At 37.1% G+C, this 9,129-nt stretch overlaps 1 pseudogene; it reads left to right on the top strand.

Annotated features, from left to right (window-relative positions):
* Positions 1–1,262: 1,262 nt before the first annotated feature.
* LOC139081870 (DNA polymerase zeta catalytic subunit pseudogene) lies at positions 1,263–2,666 on the top strand (annotated as a pseudogene).
* Positions 2,667–9,129: the final 6,463 nt, after the last annotated feature.

Here is a 9,129-nt window from a genome sequence, read left to right as displayed (position 1 = left end):
AAAGGTCTTGCTGGAGATCTAGTGTCAAATAACCCCTTTTCCCTTCTAGAAATCACTCTCAAGACGGCCTTGGTTTCTTTTATCTTCAATTTTCTCTAAACCTTTAGGGATAATTATTAACCTAGTCTTATAGAAACACTCAACGAATCAACTCCTTGTTCTCAAGTAACATAAATATTAACATATTCACTTATATAGTATTACATAGTATTTATGGATATACATGTATTACATAACATGTATATATATATTTAATGCAACAAAACTGAATCTTATCTTTTGTTATAATGTGCATTAGAAATGGAATTAGTGTGCCGAATGATCACTCTAAATATAAAATTGTATATTTTGAAATCATGGAGCACTCTTTAATCTCCCCAAATTAAAATAATTATATTTTAATTATTTTAATCATATAATTATGTTGTTAAATATCAAAAGTTGAGTAAAAATACACCATACGATGAACTATGACTTGTATATGCAGCGAAAATGCTGTCTTAGTTTAGGCTGCAATGACAAAATATCATAGATTGGTGGCTTAAGCAACAGACATATGTTTCTTATGGTTCTGGCATCTGGGAAGTTCAAGATTAAAATTCCTGGTGTGATCCACAACTAGAAGGACATGCAAGTAAGATATACAACTGTGTACAGGGGGGGTTTGGGGAGATAAAGCAGAAAAAAAAAAAAAAAAGATTGGCAACAGTTGTTAGGCCAGGTGTCAATGTTATAAAAAAAAAGAAAAAAAGATTCCCGGTGTGGATGTTCCTCCTGACTTACAGATGGCTATCTTCCTACCATAGCAGAGAGAGAAAGAGAGCTCTGGTCTCTCTCCCTCTTCTTTTAAGGACACTAATCCCATCATGGGGTCCCCACCTTCATAACCTTGTCTAAACCTAATTACTTTTCAAAGGCCTCGCCTCCAAATACTATCACATTGAGGGTCAGGGCTTCAAAATATGAATTTTGGAGGACACAAACAGTCTATAACAAAAATCTCTGACTAGACAAATTTAGTGTAATTTTATAGTTTTCTTTCATTGGAAAAGCTAAGTGTAGCTCAAAGATAAGACAGAAATCTTATACAGTGGGATTCCATTATTTTCCCCGGAAGTTGCAAATGAATATAAAAACAGTGACCTATGACATTGAATATAGTCTAAATCTAGCTGTTTAATATTGTGTTAGTGGGAATTCCTAGATTACATTTCTCAGATGAAAGGAAATCTTGACTTATAAAGCAAAATACCAAGAAAAATATGCATTTAAAATTTGATGTTCTCTTGAACGTCAGCAGAAACATCGCAGTTCATTATTCTTCCAAGCCTTCAGTAAGAAAGGATGTGCTACCAAGAATGCTTGAAGAAATTTCGAAGACTAGACTCATGGGGAAGCAGTTGATGAAGACTTACATGCGCGGCAGAGCTCTTTCACGAATGCTCGCTGCACATCGGCTAGGATCTAAACGTATAGCAAATGTCACATTAGGTTACACAGCTGCTAATTTTCCTGGTAGAATGCCATGCATTGAGGTGCGCAATAGAAGCCAGAGAGACCTTGGAATGAGCTATAAACTGGTGAAAGACACCAAGAAGTGGAGTGCTAAGTTGTAGATGGTGATACTAGCAGTATGTTTGTGCTACCGAAAGGTGCCACTAGGAGCAGTCTTTTAAGATTGCTCAGAAAATTGCTGAAGCTGTAACTGCTACCAGTCCTAAACCAGAGAAGCTGAAATTTGAAAATGTTTATTTGCCTTGTGTCTTACAAACAAAAAAGGGTATGTAGGTGACATGTATGAAACACTGGATCAAAAGGACCCAGTATTTGATGTAAAAGAAATAGAAACAGAAGAGATTCATGCCCTGCTGTTTCTAAGTTACTTTAGCATTCTTTAAAGTTGCTATTTGAAACAAGAGATATAAGTTTAATTAAACAGTATGTTCAGTGATAATGTATGAAGCTTGTGGAAGGAAAGGACAGCATACAAGATTTTATCTTTGCCAAGGAGTAGAAAGGAAGTTCCTTTTATAAACCTGGAACGTGTGTGCCAGCCATTGAACTTACAAGGAAAATGCTTACTTATGACTGGTGTTCTGAGCCTCCAGTTGAGGAGAAAGTGCCATACGTTATCATTTATGGATCCCCCAGAGTACCACTTATCCAGCTAGTAACTCACTCAGTGGAAGTCCAGCAGGACCCAACTCTGAGACTGAATGACACTTACCATATTACCAAGCACATTCTTCCACCCCTGGCAAGAATCTTCTCACTTATTCGTACTGACGTCTTCAACTGGTATCATGAACTACCAAGGTCTGGAAAGCCACTCACTCCTGTCCTCGTGAAGCTAATGGGGAGAAAGGCACTATTTCACAGTATTTCCCTACCTTACACTGTCCTGTGTGTGATGACCTGACTCAGCATGACATCTGTAGTAAATGTCAGAGCCAACTTTAGCAAGTTGCAGTCCTCCTGAAACAATAAATTCAAGACTTGGAACCTAAACAGGGCAACTTGTAGAGATATGCAAGAATTGGAAAGATTGCTTTGATCGACATATCTCATTTTTTTCTCTGAACTGCTCAGTACTTTTCAAACTCTCTCCAGTAAATTGAAAATTGTCCAAGGCACTGTATCTCTGGCAATTACTAAACATGTTTTAAACGGCCTACATTACAGAATTTCAGGTGCTGTTTTTTACAGAGTTTACCACTAAACCATCGAGCATGGTGCTTTTTCAACTTTCATCGAGTCAACTATGTTCGTTGTCTATTTCCTGAAGACTATGAAGACTTTTATGTTCACTGAATTAAAAATTGTATTTGCTGATCTGTGAATAGCTCACTTCTCCCAATGCACAAATTCCTCACCTTTTCACTTTTTTAACATTGTTTTATAACACAGGTGTTGAATTTGCTCTATTATGTGCAACATCTTGTAAATCCACTTGAGTAGATCATGTTTATGTCCCTGTGGAAGGAACACTGAAATTTTCTTTTCAAAAAAAACCCATTCATGTGCTTTCCTTGAACTGTCCCTATCAAGACCTGTTACAGAGTCCATTTACTTTATTTTTTTTATTTTTTTTCTTTTAAAGATTTTATTTTTTCCTTTTTCTCCCCAAAGACCCCGGTACATAGTTGTATATTCTTCATTGTGGGTCCTTCTAGTTGTGGTATGTGGGACGCTGCCTCAGCGTGGTTTGATGAGCAGTGCCATGTCCGTGCCCAGGATTCGAACCAACGAAACACTGGGCCACCTGCAGCGGAGCAGGCGAACTTAACCACTCGGCCACGGGGCCAGCCCCGAGTCCATTTACTTTATAACTTTGACTGTGAAATATTTTGTGAATACACTTTTTAAATTTTCAAATAGCTGAGTAAAATAATGTGAATAAATTTTACACAAAAGATGTTCAAGTTGTTTGGTGTATTTCCTCTAGGTTTTGCTTGACTCAGAATAGAGTTGTTATTTTGATCAAACTGTGCAAACAATAGTACTGTGTGCAGTATTTTCAAACATTATTTTCTGAAGCTGCTGTTTTGCTTTAGCTAGTAATGGGCACTGTGGGGAACCATGCAAGGACGCTTTTGTTACAAACCTGTGGGTCTGTTGCAATACTTTAAAAGCTAGAACTTTTATTTAATTTTTACTTGTTTTGTATAGACATTTCTATTGCTTCTAAATATGCTTAACATATTTTCTTTCCTTATATACTATACAGTTAATCTTATTTGCCATCACCTTGAACACAGAATGTGTATCTAGAAATTTTCTATAACTGTATAAAATGAAAATGAAATTATGTGGTTAGTGAACTGTTTTCTAAACTGGAAATCATTTTGTTTTAAAACTTCAAGATGGAAACCATACTAAAATTGAATAAAATATGAAATATGAAACACAAAACAAAATTGATGTTCTTATGGAAAGCACTAAAATGGTATGAATTGTAAAAATATTTACTTCATATGCTGACACTCCTTCATGCAACTGCTTTTGGTTATTCCTGTGTGACTCTTTGATCATAAAACTCAGTGGCAAAAAGCAGGTTACCATATTTTACCATAATACAAGAAAAGCAGACTACTTAAAATAATGGTGGATAATTTTGCAATGGGGCAAAAATGTCAGTGTATGAACATTCACATCTTTCCTACTAACTCTTGCCCATGCAAAAATTTTTAACACAGTTGCTAAATAAAAAAATATGGAAAATATGGGGCTGGCCCCTGGCCGAGTGGTTAAGTTCACGAGCTTCCCTTCTGTGGCCCAGGGTTTCTCTGGTTCATATCCTGGGCGAGGACATGGCATAGCTCATCAGGCCATGTTGAGGCAGCCTCCCACATGCCACAGCTAGAAGGACCCAAAACTAGAATACACAACTATATATTGGGGGGATTTGGGGAGAAAAAGCAAAAGGAAAAAAAGATTGGCAACAGTTAGCTCAGGTGCCAATCTTTAAAAAAAAAAATATGGAAAATAGTGAAGAGAAGTAAAAGAAAAGCCAGAGGCTATAACTGAATGAATTAAAGAATTTGGCAAGTGAGGAGTTTGGAATAACTCCGTTCTCGAAGATGTAGAAATTGGGAAGAGGGGGAATTTTTGAGGAATGTTGCTGGTTTAATGAATAGAGTTAGTATTCTTTGAGAGATTAAATACAAGTGAAATTCCAGTTAAATTATTTTGACCATTAATGTGAGTCCATGGATAAACTAATCCATATACTACAACCCCTCACTGGTAAATGGTTTCCTTAGCAACAATTCTCAACTGCTGCTATCCAATTTTTGGGACCAAAGGTGTTATATTCACCAGTATCCTTGATTAAAAATCCTTCTTCAATTACAGGAAAAGATGGTTCTTGAATAACATGAGAATACCAAAGAGATAGCGTAGAAAATATTCTGAATTTGGAGTTGCAAATTTGGGAATAACTGACAGTTAGAGATTGTACACACTAACAAGAAAATTGAAACTATGTACAGCTTAATGCAGATTCACTAAATTATGGATACCTAAAACTACCCTGCTGGAAGTCTTAGGGTGAAAATCAGCTGCTATGTCCAACTTCTACAGACCCGTAATTATTTGGAAATTATGACTATTTGGAGCTAGTGAGAAGACATCAATATTAGGATTGGTTAGATTAATTCAAAGCTTCAAAGTTCTGCCTGACTCCACAGTCAAGACAAATGCTTAATATCCTTCAGGTTTTAGAACTTCTGGTGCAGGCTAGTTGCAATGAATAGCTTGATACTTTTTTCAGTAATTACATTGTCAGGGATCAGAGAAAAGGATTTTGAATCATGGTAAGAATATGTCATGATCAGGAACGGGCCATTTTAAAGTGTGAACTGCAGTGTTGGTACCAGAGTCTGTTCCTGAACCCAAAGTTATACTAACTGATGTCTCTGCAGAAAATTGCTTCACTGCCATGGACTATATGTATTTAGATCAAAGTGGCTACTGAATGGGATTGTAATTTAAAATTATGGATTATGAGCCAGAGCAGCAGTGTTCGTGTTGTCCAAGGACTAAACCAATCATCTGTGAGGTGTTGACGGACTCAGATTGAAAGATCAGAAGAGTACAAACGAATATGTAGCAACAATTAATAGTAATGGATATAACCACTACCCAGACCTTTTCTGATTCTTTCCGTTGGTGAAATTCATCATAGTTGAAGAGGAAAAGAAGGCGTCTCTGGTACTACTCCAGGCATGGGACAAAATAATGAAGTTCACACCTCAAATTCAGGGGCAGACTGGGAAAGTCTGAGTGACATAGGAACACATAAGAATTTTAAATTGAAATCTCAAATAAATCCAAGTGCACAGGGATAAACAAATTTCCATTTCAATGCTATAAAGATAATTACCATCCACAGACTGTTCCTATATTTGAGAATCTCAAAGAGTTTGAGTGTTGTCTTCATTTTAGCAAAGAATAGCTGACTGTCCTTCTACACCGTCATCCGTCCACACAGTTATCACAAACCCTCACTTTGCAGGGGAAGTTAAATCCTGACGTTTGTGTTTACTCGTTAGGAAGTTGCAATTTCCAGCCTCAATCTTGGAAAGAAGGGACCCTCATTGGCTCAATCCAGCTTGACACGGCAGCAACTGCTGAGAAATTAGAAAAGAATTGTGTACACCCCCAGTTAAGAAGAGAAAGCTGAAGTTCTGGGGTTATAAATAGAAAGTCCTCAATCGCTCATGATAGAAATGCAAGGATAAGAGAAAACTAATCAATGTGAGAGTGGCATCCCTCTGAGACGCCAGGGAAGCCATCCATGGAGAGGTTCCATATCTGGGTACTTGACAGAAAGACATCCAAGTGAGTCACCAGCATCATTCTGATGTGAAGATGCCCAAGGAAATTGGGGAGAAACCTCTGCCCTCTATCCACCACAGGAGATTGGTGTGGGAAAAGCCACTTCCCCCACTTCAGAGGAGGCTGGCAAGAGGAGCACATTAGAAAAAGAAAATTCAAATTATTTTCATATTCTTAAGAGAGAAAATGGCAGACCCTGTTCAATACTGTTTAGGCAAAAAGCTGAGCAATTTTAAGTAAAGACTTAAGAATTAACTTCTTTGTATTAGATTCTTTGGCCTGGTACACTCAGTTTGTGCTAGCAGAGAAGAGCAGATTTTGCACACAGCAAGTCCATATTGGGGCACTGTATTGAAGGAGAATGAGGTAAAAATATGATTCTGTGTGATATATCAGATCTGAATGTGCTATGCAGTTTGGGGTCATTCTAGAAACTTCTCAAAAGAGTGTTGTTAGTCCTTTAGTAACCCGAAGAATAGTGGAGTGGAGCGGAGTGCAAGCATATGAAGAAATATATATAATTCACGTTCCATGTCCTAAAAAGATATCACATTCATAGTGTGCTATGGTGCGCCCTAAATATTAGAAAGTTCCCTTTTGTTTGTGGAAATTCGAATTCCCAAACCTGAGCCTTAGAAGATAAGTTTTGAAATTGTTGTTCAAGCTATTTTTGATACTTGTATTAGAAACATAGTGTTTGAGTAGAAAGTATTGATTTACATGCTATACAATCTTTCAATTTGTGAAAACAATTTATAAATACAAAAAATTGGGAGAAAAGATTGGAAACCATTTTTAAATTATTGAATTAAATACTTTTAATAACTAAGGAAATCACATATTTACAATCTAAATTAATCTCAAATTGTTGTCAGCAAATAAATGCCTTTTAGTTATAAATATGTATATATAAATATGAGTCCGATGTGTTGGAAAAGACCCACTCTTTCTATGTGTCTCTGCTTTACTCTCATACTACCACCACACTCATAAGATTTCTGACACCAGACGTGGAAGTTTTTCCCACACCAAGCAATTCTCCAATTCTCAACAAACGCTGATTGGATGTCCCACAAATTTAACTCAATTCTGACTCTCTATCTGGAGATAGTGTCAGATCCCCAGGTTAAGGGCTCAGCTCCTTCAATTCAGACACCAATCTAAAGTCCAGATTGTCATTGTGCTTCCAACTGACTGGCTATAAATTGGAGGTTCCCATGACCCCTTTCTTTCATTCAGTTAATGTGCTAGAATGGCTCACAGGACTCAGAGAGACAGTTTACTTACTAGATTACCAGTTTATTATGAAAGGCTATGACTCAGGAGAAGGCAGATGGAAGAGATGCATAGGCAAGGTATGTGGGAAAGGGTGCAGAGCTCCCATGCCCTCACTTAGAGTGCCACTCTCTCCAAATCTCTGTGTGTCCACCAACCTGGAAGCTCTCTGAACTCTGTCCTTCTGGGTTTTCATGGAGGTTTTATTACATAGGGCTGACTGATGAAATCATAGGCCATTGGTGACTGAACTCAACCTCCAGTCCTTCTCCCTTCCCTGAGGGTCCTGTGGGGACTGAAAGTTCCAACCTTTAATCACATGGTCAGTCCTTCTGGCAACCAGCCCCATCCTTAGGCGCTTTCCGAAAGCCATCTTATTAACATAAACTCAGGAGTGGTTGAAAGGGATTTGTTATGAATACTAAGACACATTTATTACTTGCATCACTTAGGAAAGTCCAAGGGTTTTAGGAGCTCTATGCCAAAATGGTGACAAGGATTAAATACATATTTCTTATTATAAATCACAATATCACAATGTGGAATCATGATAGAGAATATTTGAAATATCAAGAATTCAAGCAACACACAATTCAATTTTATTTAGAAAAAGCCCAACTGCAGCCTCTGTTTTAATTAACATTTGGTGTTGGGAGAAGTTCAGGCTATGATGGTTGATGTTTCATTTGAGGTCAAATACTAAACAGAGAAAGAGCTAGAAATGAAAGTAACCGTTAATGTGCTCAGAGGCAGAAGTTCTCTGCTTCCAAACTTTTCCATTCTATTTGAACATGTTGTGATGCATAACACAGTCTACATGACTTCTCAGAAACTGTTCAAAGCCTTTTAAAACACACCGCTTCTCCCTTACTTATAAGCTGTACTGTCCCGTGTTTAATTTTTAAAGCTGAAAAACTACATCCTATGGTACACCTTACATAGCATATTTCCTCTAACATATATGGCTATTTGGATATCGACAAAAGAAACTTAGTCTGGCAATTTTGAATAAAGTTGGGATTTATTTTAAGGATCTAAAGGGAATTAAGGAATTAAACAGAAATTTTCAAATCCGGCCCAAGAAAGGACATGATCCAGAACTTTGTGTCTTGGAGGCTAGGGATGAGCAAAGCACATTTCTCTATAGCCTAACATGGCCTACCCAATGTGGAGAAAAAAGGTAATTCTCCAAGAGAGATTTTAGCATGTTTTTCCAAAAGAAAGGTGAATGCTTTCTAGGTGACCGAAAAGCAATAAATATCAACTGTAATCCACATACACATGTTCAACTATTTCAAAATAGTCAGCAGGTAATTGTAGTAGGACATTGCCTAGTAGAGCAATTTCACAGATGTGCAGGCTTATGCTTCCATGATGATTTATTCACAATTTAGTGAAACATTCTACTACCTTAGTCCCAGATTTGTTTATGAACAACTAGTGTTATTTGTTTCTGTTGATTTCAGATGTTTTTCTTTTTCAATTCGATGCACTTTTTATCTTTTTTTGTCTCTC

The sequence above is a fragment of the Equus przewalskii genome, chromosome 2 (assembly GCF_037783145.1).
Source record: "Equus przewalskii isolate Varuska chromosome 2, EquPr2, whole genome shotgun sequence".
Classification (NCBI taxonomy): domain Eukaryota; kingdom Metazoa; phylum Chordata; class Mammalia; order Perissodactyla; family Equidae; genus Equus; species Equus przewalskii.
This window is presented reverse-complemented; position numbering and strand designations above follow the sequence as displayed.